Source organism: Miniopterus schreibersii (genome assembly GCF_964146895.1).
Source record: "Miniopterus schreibersii genome assembly, chromosome: 18".
Lineage (NCBI taxonomy): Eukaryota > Metazoa > Chordata > Mammalia > Chiroptera > Miniopteridae > Miniopterus > Miniopterus schreibersii.
Genome location: NC_138121.1, coordinates 6,938,967 through 6,955,148, shown reverse-complemented (window position 1 = coordinate 6,955,148; position 16,182 = coordinate 6,938,967). Strand labels below are relative to the sequence as shown.

Below are 16,182 nucleotides of genomic sequence, written 5' to 3'. Positions count from 1 at the left end.
CTGTCCTGAACCCTTGACCTGTATATGGGGGATAAAGTGGCAAGTTTAGGAGTTGAGTCCTGTCCAGGAGTCAAGACCTGGTCCAGCTAGTTGCTGTGTGACCCCAGACGGTCCCTGTACCCTTTCTGGGAGGGAGCTAATGTCTATGGGGCACCTACTTAAGTTCTATTTGATACTTAGCCCCTTGTGTGAAGTAGGGATTTTACAGGAAATGGGCTGAGAGAGGGGAAGTGACTTGCCTGAGGGATAAAGCAGCTTCGGTGGGATGGAAAGCAGCTCTCCCCTAGAGGACCAAGTCAGGTTGGGGAGGGAGACCAGCTCCTGCGCTCTTTCTCCTCTTGAGCTGTGGGACTCTCCTTGGCCTGGGCAGAAGTAGGCTTTCTTTTCAGGACCTTCCCAGATTTAACTTGGGCTCTATTTTAATGGGAGCTTACTGTACTTAAGGGTGGGAGCTGCTGCCTGTTGGCTGGGCTAAATTCCAGGATCTGCCTCTTCCTCGGGCCATGGTGCCTGCCTCCACCCCTAGTGAATGATGGGTGCCACCAGCCCCCATGGTGGACAAATTCAGGCTTGGCCTCTGCTTTAGTTCCGTGCTCCAAGCCCCACCGCCTGCCTGGGCCCGTCCCGCCCGCGGCCCCCTCGCCCTTCAGGCTCTTTCCCCAGCGCCTCAGGCCGCGCGCCGGCGCCTGCAAGGCGGAAGGAGGGGTCCTAGCTTTGCGGCCCCAGGAACGCGCAGGCGCAGTACGCAGCGCGTGCCGAGTGGCGGGAACCTCGAGGCTGTCTCGCCTCCAGAGCCTCCCTGTGCGCATGCGTCGTGGAGCCCGCCTGTGCTCTTGCCAGAGCCCGGCCTGGCGCTGGGGGTGACCCGACAGACCCCTGAGGCCCAGAAATGGGTCAGACGCAGGCCTTAAGGACAACCCGGGGAGATCAAAGCTTCAGAAGTCTAGAAAGACTTGTGGGGCAGGGCCTGAACAGGCTGCCGCCAAGGGAAACGGACCGTGGGAGCTCAGAGGAAGGCAGGCCATGGTTCCGCGGAGGAGAGGAGCCCGCAGCTGGCTCTTGGAGGATGAGAAGTTCAACAGAATGACAGAGGGGACATTCCAGGCAGAGAATCTCTCTTAAACCCTAGGGAACATTCCTAAATGGGATGTGAGACAGATGCAGTCAAAGGTAAGTGACAATGCAGCGTGAGCCACCCCCTCACTGCATCAGCAGTCACCTACTGCCACATGCTGGCAGACAGACATGGCCCTGATGATTACAACCTAAGGTGGAAACATGAGCAGGCCCATTGTGCCTGGGGCATGGAAGCACAGGTCCCCCAAGGCTTCTGAGGGCCAGGCCCTGGGCTGATCTATGTTGGGGACCTTGAGAGGACTCTAGACTGGGCTCTGGCTTCTGTTCTTGTGGGTGAGCCAGAGTGGGACACTGAGTCACAGCCCAGAGTAGTCAGCGACTGAACAAGCAGCAGAGGCTGAAGGAGCCCGAGGACTCTGAGTGGAGGGACCCAGGAAGGCTTCATGGGTTGAGAAGCTCCCTGTTCACTCTATTAAACATTAACACCACCACCACCATCACCACCTAGATAGCTTTTAATTGTGAATATAACATTCAGAAAAGTGCATAAAACATAAATGAACAGTTAAGTTGTAAAACACCGGAGCCTCCCATGTTAATACATGACCAACACCCCAGAAAGTCCCCCACCCCGCCACCTTTCTGCCATGTGTTCCATCCTGATCACAACTCCCCTCTTTCCCTAGGCAGGAATACTATCCTGACTTTGACAGTAATCATTTCTTTTTTTAAAAAATAATTTTAAAAAATATTGATTTTAGACGGAGAGGAAGGGAGAGAGAGAGAAGCCAAGATTTGCTGCTCCACTTAATTATACATTCATTGGTTAATTCTTGTGTGCTCCCTGACTGGGATTGAACCCGGACCCTTGGTGTATCGAGACAATACTCTGGGCCTCGACAGTAATAGTTTCTTGCTTTTCTTTAACTTTCTAGTTTTACAGCACTCAGTGATATAGTTAATTTAATCTCTTTTTGCACTTGACATAAATGGCATCATGAAATATATTTTCTATTGTGTTTGGTTTCTTTTGCTCAACGTTGTGTGCGTTTCTTTCATGTGTTTATCCATAGCTGACTCATTTTTATGAACACCCCTCAAGTAGTCCATGCGTTGCAGCGTTGACAGGCATTTGTGTTGTTTCCAGTTTAGGGATGTTATGAATAATGCTGCTGTGAACTTTGTTCTGCATGTTTCTTGGTGAACATATGCTTACGTTTCTGTTTGGATACACCTAGAAGTAGAATTGCTGGACATGGGTACAAGTGTATTCAGGTTTGGTAGATACTGCCTGTGAGTTTCCTAGGGCTGCTGTAACAAATTACCACAAGCTTGGTGGCTTAACACAACAGAAATGTATTCTCTTATAATCCTGGAGGCCAGAAGTCTAAAATCAGTTTCACTGGGCCCAAATAAAGTTGTCAGCAGGCCCACACTCACTTCAGAGGCTCTAGGGAAGAATTTATTCCTTGTAGCTTCCTACTTCTAGTGGCTGCCAGCAATCCTAGGTTTGTGGCCACATCGCTCCAATCTCTGCCTCTATGGTTATATTGTGTCTTCTTCTGTCTGTGTCAAGTGTTCCTCTGCTCCCATATAAGGATATATGTGATTGCATTTAGGACCCACCTGAATAATCCAGGCTAATCTCACCTCAAAACCCTTACTTTAATCACACCTGCAAAGTCTTTTTGCCACATAGGATAGCTCACAGGTTCCAGGGGTTAAGCCATGGGCATTTTTCAGTCTACCGTACTCATAAGCTGTTCTGAAGTGTTTATGCCAACGTACTCTCCCAGCAGTACTGAATGAGAGTTCCCTTTCTTCAGTCCTCACCAGTACAGTTTTATCAGGCACTTTACCTTTGCCCAGCTGACAGATGCGCGGTAGGCTGTCACCGCAGTTTGTCTTCATCTTCCCTAATGATTAATTTCCGCTCACTCCTGGGTGAGGAACAGGCGGTCTTTGGGTGGGCAGGATTCTAGATAGGCGGAATAGCATGTATGAAAGTTTAAAGAAAACATTTATTTAAATGTGAAGAAGAGGTGTGTTTTAAGCATTAGGTTATTAAAAGTGAAGAGAATGCAGAGATATCGGTGCAATAAAGCCAATGGTAAATAAGATGGTCCAGTATGAGGCTCTGGCTAGGCAGGCAAGGGAGAGAAGCCAGGAGGGGTCTGGCCAACTGGCAGAAAACAGGTATCAAGGGGGCGGAGCTCTCTGTGAGTTGAGGCATGATGCCATGATGGCAGCAAGGGCCTGCCAGGCTGGGATCAGGGTGTAGGATACTGGATTTCAAACACAGAAGATAGTACTGGGTTGTGATGAAAGCTAGGCCTTTTAAATTTGGAACCCAAAGAGTCCTTCCTGTGTTAGAATCCTGGCTCTGCCACTTGGCTAAATGTCACCCAGTACTTTTCTCCATCTTTCACCCTCAAGTCATTCAACGATCATTTACCAAGGTATACATCTATTTCAGCTACTATGGGATGGGTCAGGCCCAATCCCTCCCTTGACAAGTTCTGTCATAGTATAGGATGTGATCCCTGGGGGCACCTCAAAGGGACTTATGAGGGGCTGTGGGAACTCAGCTGAGGCAGACCACGACTCTAATCTGGCTTCATAGAACCTGGCTTCCTTGAGCCTTATGTCCTCAGGTTCTATCACCCTCTGTCCCATTTCCTCACCGACATCTGTTGACTCCCTGGTCATTTCCCCTCATTTCTGGAGACTAGCACCTCCTCACAGACTTTCCACCCCAGCCCTGACATCCTACTGGGATACTTAACTTCCCTGTGATGGTCTGATCTAGCCTCTCAGTCTCTTTCCACCTCATCTCTGCTAAACTTCATCCCACTCCAGCCACCCACTCCCATGACCACACCTTGGACTTAGTCATTACCTGGAAGTGCAACACACATAGCAAACATTCACCGAGCACTTATAGCAAATGCCAGGCACTGTGCCAAATGGGTTACAGGTGTTTACCCCTCACAAAACCTGCAAGGTGGGTATTAATATCCTCATTTTCAAGGTGATGATACACACTCAGGATGGTGAATTCACTTCCCTGGGTGAAACTTAGCAAAGGGGCAGGATTCTTAACACAAGACCCTTTGGGTCCCAGATTAAAAAGCCCTGGTTTTGCCCTGGCCGTGTAGCTCAGTTGGTTGGGGCATCATCCTGATATGCCAAGGTTGTGGGTTTGATCCCTGGTAAGGACACATACAAGAATCAACCAGTGAATGCATGAAATAGTGGAACAACAAACCGATGTTTCTCTCTCGCTCCATCTGGAATCAGTAAATTAAAATAAATAAAAATTTTATAAGAACCTGGTTTTAACCACAACCCAGTACTGTCTTCTGTGTTTGAAATTCCAGTATCCTACACTCTGATCCCAGCACCTGCCTTCCAGGCCTGGCAGGCCCTCACTGCCATCATGCCTGTAGCCTCAACTCATAAAGAGCTCCACCCCCTTGATCCCTAGTTTTCTGCCAGTCAGCTAGACACCCCCCAGGCTTCTCTCCCTTCCCTGCCCAGCCAGAGCCTCATATTGGACCATCTGATCTCTTTTGCTAGCTCTCTAATAGCCGGGGTCCCAGCAGGAAACAGGGCACCGCAGCTGGGATTTTGAAGATAATTTAATAAAGGGACAATTTACAGAGGTGTGGGCAGAGTTGAGCAAACCAACAAGGGAGGTGAAGACAGCAGGAAGCTGTGACCACCCTTAGGTCTGCATGGGCAAAGAAAGGAAGTGATGGTATTACTGCAGCTAGGTGAGAGCCGTGGAACATGCTGGAGTGCACCAGAGTTGTAGAGGGTACCGCTGCTGCCAAAACTGTGGTGCTGACACGGAGCTAGGAGTAGGAGAAATATCGTGAGTGATGTTTCCTTCTCCCACTCTCTGATGTCCTACTGGTGCTTCCCATGGGGGACCCATGTAGAAGTCAGAGGGCAAGGGAGCCTGGATGATGTTGTCCATATGGGTAGAGTAGGGTGGAGGGTAGATCCCGAAGGGCAAATGGAAAATGACCAGCACTTTCTTGATTCCCTTCCACCCCTGACCTTCTGCCTCATCTGTCACCACATCCCTAGCGTTGGTCCATGTGGTTGAGATTGGCTCAGAGAAGGATGGTGGCAAAGTGGTGCATGTGGGAACCACTCCGACTTCTTGGTCAGTCTCCTCTCTGTCACCACTCTCCCGTGAATATCCCTCAACTCCACCCTTTCAGTCTCAACAAATTAAATTAAGGCTTATCAATTTAGCTTAATCAACTTTCTTCAACTTCCTATTGAAACCTACGCCCAGATTTATGTCACTCCTCCAGGCTCGGTTTTAGTCCAGCCTCCCCACCCTTGCATCACCCATCCCATCAGGACTCCCAGAGTATTACTCCATCATTCTTCCCTTTTGTTTCAACAGTCCTTCCTTCTCTCTCTTCCTTCTTACCCTATAAATTATCCAAATATTTACCACCTTTAAAACAAACACAAAAACCTCTACCTCCCTGTACTCTATGCCTGTTCTTTGTTCTACTCACCTCATCCAAAATTTTTGAAAAAACAAGTATGTTAGTGTTCTTTGGGTGCAAGCAACAGAGATGGACTCTTGCTAATTTAAGCAAGCAAGGAATTTATTAGAAGGAAATGAGGATGGCACACACAGTGGAAGGAGAGACAGAAGAACCAGGCTTTGGAAAGGACTGGAATCAGGGCAGTGGCAGGGATGAAGACAGCAGGAAGAAATGGCAGTTTCCTCAGGGTCCTGGCTGCCACATGAATCAGCTCTAACCAGGTGCCGGCCTCCTGTCACGTAAGCTCAAGATTCAAATTCCAGGGAGAGCTTCTGATTGGTGCAGCTCGAGTCATGTGGCCTCCCCTTGGCCTGTGGACAGCTGGGCAGCCTGATGGACAGTCTCATGGAATCGTATCAGGTAGGCTATGGGTGGTTCCTCAGAGAAAAATCGGGGAGATGTCATAAACGATGGGGAAATGGATGCTGGGCAGGCAGAAACAACGGATGTCTGCAGAGCACTCCTGCTCAACAGCCCAGCCTTCATCTCCCATTGGAGTCTCAACTCACCGAAACCACTAGAACCCAGCTTGTTAATGACCTTTGCCAAATCTAAGGACATTTTTTGGTCTTTATGTGCAGTTTTTAACTCCATTGACCAGGGTCAGTATCTCTCTCTTGAAAATCTTTCCTCCCTTGGCTTCTGCATAACAAATAACCCAAAACTTAGCATCTTAGAACAACAAACATTTATTATCTCATAGTTTCTGCAGGTCAGGAATCCATGAGCCCCTCAGCTGAGGGGATGTGGTCTTTTCTTAAGGCTCCAGTTGTATATGTGGAGGGTTAGCAGGACATAGTTTCCCCCAGGGTGAGTAATTAGAGAGAGGAGAGAAGAGAGAAGAGAGAAAGGAGAGAGGGAAGGAAAAAAAGAGACATACCTGCACATCTTTTTATAAACTAAATTAGAAATGGCATCCCATTACTTCTGCCATATTCTGTTCATTAGAAGTGAGTCACTAGGTCCAGTGCACATCGATGTGAGAGAGAAACATTGATTGGTTGCCTCCTGCATGTTCCCCTACCAGGGATTGCACCTGCAGTTGGGTATGTGCCCTGACTGGGAATCGAACCCACTACCTTTTGGTGTATGGGATGATGCTCCAACCAATGGAGCCACACCGGCCAGGGCATGAGTTGGTTCTTGAAGTCGAATAGAAGCCAGGAGAAGAAGAGTGAGAAAGGCATTACCGTTAAAGGAACGGCATATGTCAAGGCTGGGAGGTAAGAGGAGGCAGACTCAGGGAAGCGGTGGTGGTCTGGTGTGGTTGGAGTGTGGGGTGAAAAGTGGGCAGTGACTAGAGGGGGAGGGGAGCCGATATTGTGAAGGGCCTGACAAGTTGGCTAAGAAGTTTGGGGTTCATCCTATTGGCAGCGGAGAGCCCAGAAAGAGGTTAAAGCCTGGGAGTGACTTGATCAGAGCCATGTTGTAGCAAGAACACCTTGGTGGCCAATGTGGAGGGTGGACTGAAGGCTGGGAGGCAGGAGCAGCAGGCGAGCAGGAGGTGCAGAGGCCTGAACTAAGACACTGCAAGCAGGGAAGGGAAGAAGAGGATTTGAGAAATACTAGGTTAAATCTGATGAAATTACTGTTTTGTAAGAAAAAGCCAGTTAATGATTGGCAACTTTTATATGGTTCATCTTCATATTAAGGAGGTAAATGAGCTGGATGGGATTTCGAGCCTAATGTGGATATGAATGTGAGAAAGAGGCTGTCCAGGCTGGGGGCTGCCCTTCTGACTTGAATGTCAGATTGGGTGAAGGTGCCACTATGGGGGGAGGGAACCCAGGTTGGGGGGTATGGTGGGGGAGGTGGCATGTTCAGGGTGGATGTGTTGGTTTTGAGGTGCCTTTGGGACCGCTAAGAGGTTACTAGATATCTGGGTCTGAAGTTAGGAGAGGGATAAGTTGGAGATGAATTTGGTGATTAGCAGCATGGAGAAGGCAGTTGTGGGGGAAAATTCTCCCTGGGAGGGCAGCGGAGACTGAGGAGGAGAACCACAGGAGTGAGCTTTATTAGATCCAAAGATGATGTTTTCGAGATCTAATTGGCTTTATTAACGATTCATGAATCAGGCAGCATCCCATCTAGCAACAAGCTCTCCAAAGAGGATTTTTAAAAGATGGTCGTGGCCATGTGCTGTAGAGAAGGAAAGTCAAATAGGACTGAAAAACCTGTTGGATTTAGCATGGAGGAGCTTGTCTGGGAGTGGGGACAGCAATGGGAGTGGCTTGGACTCAGTTCTGGAGGGACAGAGACTAGGCCTGGCCTTGGGACTGTCCTTTCATCCTAAGTAATGCACCACTCCAGCCACCAGGGGGCAGTGGCCACACAGAATCCAGGTAGGAAGGATGCTCTGGGGCCAAGGAGCTTGTGGGTAGATGTATAGGGACTCCCGGGTCTGGCCCTTGCAGAGGCTGTTTCCTAGTGAGGAGAGATGTCCCCACATGAAGGGAGCAGGGAAGAACTTCTGGACCGCCAGAGGAAAGGAGCCCTTTCCATGGGGGAACAGGGGCAGACCAAAAATTCCCAGTCCTGTCTTGTAGTTTCCCTCTTTGTGGGCCTTTGGGGGTGCAGATGGTGCTTACTCAGCATGGTATTCCCAGTAGTCATGGGGTTTGCATTTTGGACCTTGATTCTCTCTAGTACCATTTCTTGATAGTCCTACCTTTCATTCTGTGTGTGAGACATATGAACTTTTAAAAACAACGTTTTTATTGATTTTAGAGAGAGAGGAAAGGAGAGGGAGAGGGAAATAGAAACATCAATCAGCTGCCTCCTGCACCCACCCCTGACCGGGGATCTGGGGATCAAGCCTGTAACCCGGGCATGTGCTCTGACCCCGGGAATCAAATCAGTGACCTCTTGGTGCATAGGTCGACGCTCAACCACTGAGACACACCAGCCAGGCCATACTGTACTTTTTTAGGTCTCACCTGCTTTCATGTGAAAGTCCTTCCATAGAAATGCCTCCCCCATCCTTCAGGTTTTATTTCAGGCATCACTGCCTCCTAGAAGCCCTCCCTCACTGCCCCTCTTACCTTCTCTTGGCTCCTACAGGGCCTTGTGTTTTCCTTATTTCAAGTCTTACAGTTCTGGCTTGTAATAGCTTGTTTATTTTTGGCCAACTTTATTGCAGTATGACTTAAATACAGTAAGATTCACCAGTTTTAAGTGTACAGTTTCTCTGTCACACACACACAGTCATGTAACCACTGCCACAATCATGAGGCAAAACATTTCCATAACTCCCCCAAATCCCTTCCTTGGCCCTTTGCTATAGTTTCCCCCCATGCCCAGCCCCTTTCAACCACTGACCTGCTTTTCTGTCACTAAAGTTTTGCTTTGTCTAGAATTTCATATAAATGGAATCCTACAGTATGTAGTCGTCTGTGTCCAGGTTCTTTCACTGTGCTTTGGGTTATGTCCGTGTCACTGTGTGTATCAGTAACTGTGTATTTATTGTCTGTTCTCCCCCAGATGAGGCTCTCTATGAGGGCAGAGTTGTGTCCCTGTCACCTTTGTGTCTTCAGCTTGCAGCATAGTCCTAGCACACAGTAGCCCTCAGTGAATGTTTCTTAAATGGAACAATCTGGAAGAACCGACCTGGGAGAGCTTCTGACCCTGAGATGTGCATAAGGCAGGGCCCATTTGCAGGATGTCCGTGGCCATCACCTTGCGCTCCAGCTGCTCCTCCATTTGCCTGGTCGGCTTCCTCTGCTCCTTTCTAAGCTCATTCCTTCCACCTGATCCTCGGTTCCCCACTCCTGCCAACCCCAGCTTCTTTCTGGCTTTTGGAAGTCTCTGTCAACTTGAGCCCTGGCCTTCCACAGCTCCCTCCCTTAGCGTGCCAGTCTTTCAGCTCGTCCTCTCACCTCCTCTGGGCCCCCCACCTCCTACACCCGGTCCTGATCTGTGTAGCTCCTCTGTGCCTCAGGGCCATCTCTTGGAGAATGCTGGAGACAGCTGGCTGCCCCATCCTGGGGAGCTACATTATGATTTCCCTTCCCTTCTCTCTTCTGCTTCCTGTCATTCCTGCCCACCCCCACCCTACACCTCAAACACCTTCCTGTGGGAGGTCTTTGGGGGAATCTCTAAATGTTGTACAGACCACTAAAATCTCTCTCTCTCTTATTTTTTTCCCTTGCCTCCCTCCCTCCATTTCCCACCTCCTTTCTCCTCTCCCCAGTCCCCTTCTCTCTCTCTATTTTTTTTTTTTTTGGACAACAAAAGATTTATTGATCAGCTATCATATATAATGATCTTCTTGTAATTATGGAGATATTCACAGCTTCTTCTACCCTTCTCTCTTCTTGACACCCTCATCCTGCACTCTCTCTGCACTCCACCATTCTCCACTCACCCCTTCTCCCTTCTCAGCAGCTTTCCCTTTCTCTCCCACCCATTCTCCTCCTGCCAGTGTGCTCCTTCCTCACCCACCCTCTCCCCCTCTGCTTGTGTCCCCAAAGCCTCCCTCTCTCCCTCTCTTCCTTCCTCTCTTCCTTCCTCCCTCCTGCCTTTCCTAGGTCCCATTCTAGTTCCAGTTATCTTCTTTTTCCCCTCTTACTGCCCAACTTCCCTCCTCCTTAATCCTTTCCTCCTTTCCCTCTATTTCCCTTATCTTACTCCCTTTATCGTTGGGGTTGTAAGGGAGACCCAAGATTTGTGACCCAGGTACAAAGATTTACACACACACACACACACACAGATAGGTGGCCACAGGTGTGTGAACAGACATGGTACATTAGTGAGCATGTGCATCTGTCTAGAGGTACATTCTGATGCACACACACAACTAAGTGTATTCATAGCTTACAATGTACTGTACTTAGTATAGTCCAGGTACTGTTACTTTACACATTTGTGAAATGTGAATAAGCAGGATGAGAGAGAGCTGAGCACACAAGTTCATTTGCACAGGAAGAGGTGGAGCGTGCACACCCATACCCAGAGACAGCCCTCACCTGACCGTACATGTGCACACCCTCCTCAGAGGAATCTAATACTTTTGGCATGGGGGCTCTTTCAGGAGCAGGGAGAGCAGGCATGTTTTCCCTATGTTGTGCTCAGTGTGCTGCGTAGGTCTTTGCATGTGTCTGGTGTGTATACATGGGCCACATTCACCCACCCTCGTGGGGTCATGACTCAGGGCTGGGTGGAGCCCCCCAGAGCATTTAGGACAATCCGCACCTACAGTTGCTTGAGTCACCTGCTGGATCTGCCTCTGGTAAGTACGTGAGGGATATCAGCTTCTGCTTACTGTGGATGCTCTGGATAACCAAGGAATGCCTATCACACGTAGGCAGCAGACCACGGCCCCTCAGCATGCTGTGGAGTGAGCATCTGACATGGACTTCACATGCATCAAATCAGCGTTTCCGTTTCCGGATCCTTAATATCGGTACTCCTGTGTTTAGTGTGTATTCGTTGTACACATTATTGAGAAAGACCAAGTGGTCTTTCTTAGAAGGGATGGGCTGCACCATGTGCTGGTGCTTTAGGTGCTGGGGGTGACGCAAAGGACTGTGCATCCCCGGCCCCGCCCTGGCCCGGAGCTTCCCCTCTGGTGGGCATCAGGGCATCTGCAGCTCCTCTATCTGTAGTACGTTCACACGAAGCGCTCAGGAATCTGTCAGGGATACCTGTCCCAGGTCCACTGCTCCTTCTTGCTCTTTCCAGTGTGAGTGGACCCTGTGCTGTCATTCCAGGCGTCCTTTTTGAGTTCCCTCCTTGCTAGTGGGACCCATGGGTTTTTGTATTGAAAATCTTAACTTGTGTTCTATGCACTCTGTGGGTCCCCAGAACCTGCTCCTGGATGTCTATCATGTTCCCACCAGGGAGCTCATCAGGTCCATGTGCCTACTTTATAGACACTTCCGTAGGGCACGTCTGCATTCATTTGTGTTGTGCACACAGTGTGGGTCCCAGGAAGCTGTTGGGTGTAGGGTCCTGTGTCTCTCACGTCCATGCCCTGTAGGTGCTGTGTGCCTAGTTTGGGCACGGGCGGTTCCTTATTTGTCTGTGTTGTGCACGCGCAGTGTGTGGGTGTTCGGGGAGTGGCCTGTTCTGTAAGAAGGTATTAAGTGGTTCTCTGTCTCTTACACACGTGCTGCATTCGTACCTGTGTCTACTTTGTGCACACACGGAGCAGCGCAGCTGTTTCTTGCATTTATTTGTGCTGTGCACACAGTGTGGGTCCCAAGAGGCTGATGAGTCCAGGAGGTAGTGGGTAGCTCCGTGTCTGTTACACCCTCCGCACAGGTCCCGTGTACTTTGTATGCCCGCGGGGTAGGTGTTTCCGGGATTTATTTCAGTTACGCACTTGCAGTGTAGGTCTCGGGAGCCCATGTACATGTGAGCAGTTGGTGATTCTCGTGTTTCTCTCACGCACACGTAGTGAGGGTCCCGTGTGCCCACTCAGTCCGCGTGGGGCATTGGTGCGGGTAACAAAGCGACGGCCGGCTGCGGCTGCTAAGCCCAGACTGCGCAGCGCGTGCCCGCGTCCTCTGTCCCTTCCTCCCCCCCAACTCCCTCCCGGCCTGGGTACCACTCGAAGCCCCAACCTCCTCTCGGCACTGCCGCGCCCCTGCTGGCAGGGGGCCGGAGCCAGGCGCTTTCCCCAGACCCAGCGCAGACTTTCCTCCGGTCCAGGATCCCTTCCCCCTGAGCCCCGCTTTCCTTCCTCTCCCTCCCCAGCCTGACTGTGCCGGGCACAGGGGAAGTGTTCAGTGACCGGGTACTGCCTCCTCCCTCATTGCTGTTCTTGTCTCCCCTGCCTGACCTCTCCCCCTTGGTGCTCCCGTAGCCCCACTTGTCACTCTCCTGGTCTCTGCTCTCACCCCAGCCTGCCCCTTTCTGCCTTCCCTAAGCTCCGTCTTTTTGTGCTGCCCCCCTTTTCCCAAGTCTTATTCTCTACTCCCCACACTCCTTTTATCTCTTGCTGTCTCTGTCTTGTATCTCCTATGGATCTCTGTCCACCAGAAAGCCTCTTCCAGTGTCTGTCTCCTCACCGTATCTCTGTCTCCTTGGGTTTCTCCTTCCTTGTCTCTTGCAGTCGTCTCTGTCTGTACCTCTGTGTTTCTCTGCATCACTTTGACTCTCTAACTCTCCCTCTTTGCTTTCTAGCGTGTTTCTCACTGTCTCTGTAGTTTTTTAAATCTCTTTTCTGTCTTGGCCTCTGTGTCTCTCTTTGCACATTTCTTTCTTTCTGTTTCTTAGGTTCTCTCTCCTTAGGTTCTCTTCTCCTAAGACTATTTCACTGTGTTTCTCTCTACGTTTCACAAATCATGTCTCCTTGTCTGTCTCTGTCTCTCTCTCTCTGTGCCTTTTTCTCTGTCTCTCAGTCTCTGTATCTTTTGGTCTCTGTCGGTGTCTTTCTAGCTTTGTGTCTCTCTCAGTGGTTGTTTTTTTATATCTCTCTGATTCAACTTGTCTCTTATCTCTGTGTCTATCTCTCTGTGCCTGTCTGTCTCTCTCCAATTCTGTCTTGCCTCTTTATTGCTCTCAGTCTGAATCCGGCTCTTTCTTCCATCTCTGGTTTTTGCATGTTTATCTCTCTTGTCTCTGTCTCTATCTCTGTCTCTCTGACTCTCTGTCTCTCCTGCCTGTGTGTCTTCTTCTCTATGGCTCCCTTTCTTCTTTCTGGCTCTTCATTTTTCTCTATCCATGGACTTCTTCTCTTTATCTCTTTGTCTCTGGGTGTCTCTGTGGTTCTTGGTGCCTCTCTCTGCTTTTGTGTCCCTATCTGCTGCCCTCCATCTCTCTCCCTCACCCCCCAACTGCGCTGTGCATGTGTCGATATTTTTCTGTGTGTCTCTGGCATCTCTCTGTCTCTGTTAGTCTCTCCCTGCTCCCATGTCCCCTGTACTTCTGCTCTTTCCCCTGTCTCTTCCCTCCTTGTCTCTGTGTTTCTGGTGTCCCTTTGAGTCTCTGGGTCTCAGGGCCTTTCCCTGCCTTTGAGTTCCACTCTGCCTCCCACCCCTCTCTCTCTGTCCCTGTGTCTATGTTTCTGTATGTCTCTGCCTCTGGGCATCTCTTTGTCTCTTTCCCTGCTTCTGTGTCCTCTGTGCTCCCTGCCCTCTCCCCTCTCCTTTTTCTCTCTGTCTCTATCTCTGGATGTCTCTGGGTGTCTCTGAGAGTCTCTGGGCCTCAGGGTATCTTCCTGCCTTTGAGTCCCCCTCTGCTCCCTGCCCCCTCCTTTTCCCCCCTCTGTCTCTTTCTGTATCTCTGTGTGTCTCTGTGTGTCTCTGTGTGTCTCTGGGGGTCTCTGGGCTTCTCCTTGTCTGGGTGCCCTCTTGTAATCCCGGCCCCTCTTCCCTCTCTGTCACTGTGTCCGTCTGTTTCAATGTATCTCTGAGTATCTCTGCGTCTCTCTGTCTCTGCGTATCTCTGTGTCTCTGTGGGTCTCGGGCCTCTCCCTGCCTCCGTGTCCCCTGCGCTCCCCGCCCTCTCCCTCTCCCTCGCTCCCCCCTCGCTCTCTCGCTCGCGCTCTCTCTCTCTGAGCATCCTTGGGCCCGGGGTTGCCATGGGGACAAGGTGGGAGCCGGGGATGGCGCGCGCCTGGGCTCGCGCCGGCAGCTCAGGCGAAGAGCAGCGGCCAGAGCAGCGCCAGCAGCAGGCAGCGAGCGGGCGCGGGAGCGGGAGCGGGAGCGGGGGTAGCGTTGGCGGCGGCGGCTCCTCCTCGGCCATCCCCTCGGAGCCGTGCAGCTGACGCGCATGGCGAAGACAGCGGCGCCTACCGATGGGAGCAGCGGTAAGGCAAGGCGGCGCGGCGCAGCCGGGCGGGCGGGCGGCGGGCAGCCTCCTCCTCTCCCCAGCTCGCCTGCGCGCCCGCTCGCCCGCCCTCCCTTCCTCCCTCTCCCCTCGCAGCCCCTGCCCGCCCGCGCCGCGCTCGCCCTTCCATTTAAAAATCTTTAAAACTTTGCATATTAATATCTGCGCTTTGCATAATCTGACCCGCGCTTTATTGATTGCAAGAAGCTTAATGCAGCCGGCTCGGCCTATTGCAGAGAGCTCTCCGGGCGGGAGCCGCGCGGGCGCCGCTCGCTCCGCACCGCGCTCCGGCTGCCCGCCGCCGCTGCGGCCCCGGCCTTCTCGGCTCCTGCCCGGCGCCCGGCGCCCGGCGCCGGGGTTTTGCCCCCTTGCTGGGTATTTTTATTATTTGGGGGTGAGGGGGTCGGCTTGCTGTCAATGGCAGCGAGGGAACCAAAGGAGAGATGTCGGGAGGTGGGGGAGAAATAAGGACAGAGAGGAGAAGCGGGAGAGAAAAAGGGGAGAAGGGGCGCGGAGGATGGGGAAGGGGAAGCGCAGAGCGGAGGCAGGAGGGAGAGGAGGGAGCCGTCGGCGGAGGACCGCACTGAAAGGACGCGGAGCGCGCGGAGACAGAAGAGAAAGGAGCGAGGCGAGGGGAGCGCAGACTAGAGAAAGAGCCGGCAGCCGGGAGCTGGCGAAGCAGACCAGGCGCTCGGCATTTTGTCGCTGCTGCCTCCCAGGCCAAAATAATAATAATAATAAAGAAAAGGGGCAAGGAAAAAAAAACAACCAACACTAAAAAGACGAAAACAAAACACATCGAAGCCTGGGCCACCATATACAAAAAAAGCGGGCGCAGAGAAGAGAGGCGAGGCGGCATCAGCTCAGGCTGGCTCCACCGCTTTGGAGAGGCTCCCGGGGCTGGGCGGGATCCCCATTTTGGACCCTGCATTTTGGGAAGGGGCGACTGTGGAGAAAATGAAGCGAGAGGAGGGCAAGGCTGGTGCTAGTGCCGCCTGTTTTTTCCCCCCTTTCCTGGGGGGTGTGGGGACCGGTTTAGTGCGATGATGGTGAGGATAATGGTTGGTGATGCTGTCTGAAGCTCCGAAGCAAGCAGGGTGCATGGGGGGGAGAGGTAAGAGGGTATAGGGAACTAGAAGGGGCTGAGGGTGTGGGAATGAGGGGCCAGAGAAAGAAACGGGGTGTCTTGGACTGTCGGAGGGTGGAAGATGGGGAGAAGGAGCAGCCGGGATGGGGCGCAGAGAGGCGGTGGCGTCTCTGGCAGCAGGAGAGGTGGACAGTGGAGCTCCAGGGTCCGGAGTGATGTTGGGGATCCAGGGCGCACCCCTCAGCTTTCTGGGCAAAGTCTGTAACTTGGGGGACCCCTCAGCGGCCTCCTTCCGCCTTTTTACTCCCGTCTCTTTTCTTCTTCTAGGCTCCCTTTTCTCCATCTCCTTGCCTGTTTCGTTTTCTCTCTGTTTTCCAGCTTTTCTGTCTCTTTCTGCTCTCAATAAAAGCTCCCCTACCCCGGTTTTTCTTTTCTTTTTTTAAATATTCTTTCTCTTTACCCCTCCCTTTCTTTTTCTCTTTTCCCTTCCCCTTCCCCCTTCCTTTCATTCTCCCTCCTTGCCACTCATTTCCTCTGTGTTCCCATCCCTTCTGTCCCCTCCCTCAGTCCCATTTATTCATCACTTGGTAGCACTCGCCTTGAACAGTGTGCCAGGGAGAGGGGCTCCATGCAAAGACAAGAATCCCCTAAGTTCCATAAACCTAATCACTA

General features: G+C 51.4%; 1 protein-coding gene across 1 annotated transcript in view; it reads left to right on the top strand.

Annotated features, from left to right (window-relative positions):
- Nucleotides 1–14,160: 14,160 nt before the first annotated feature.
- The window catches only part of POU2F2 (POU class 2 homeobox 2), a gene marked incomplete at its 3' end in the record, with an annotated part of 65,858 nt that continues 63,836 nt past the window's right edge, over nucleotides 14,161–16,182 (top strand). The window contains exon 1 of the mRNA XM_081118591.1: nucleotides 14,161–14,403. The remainder of the gene's footprint in view (nucleotides 14,404–16,182) is intronic.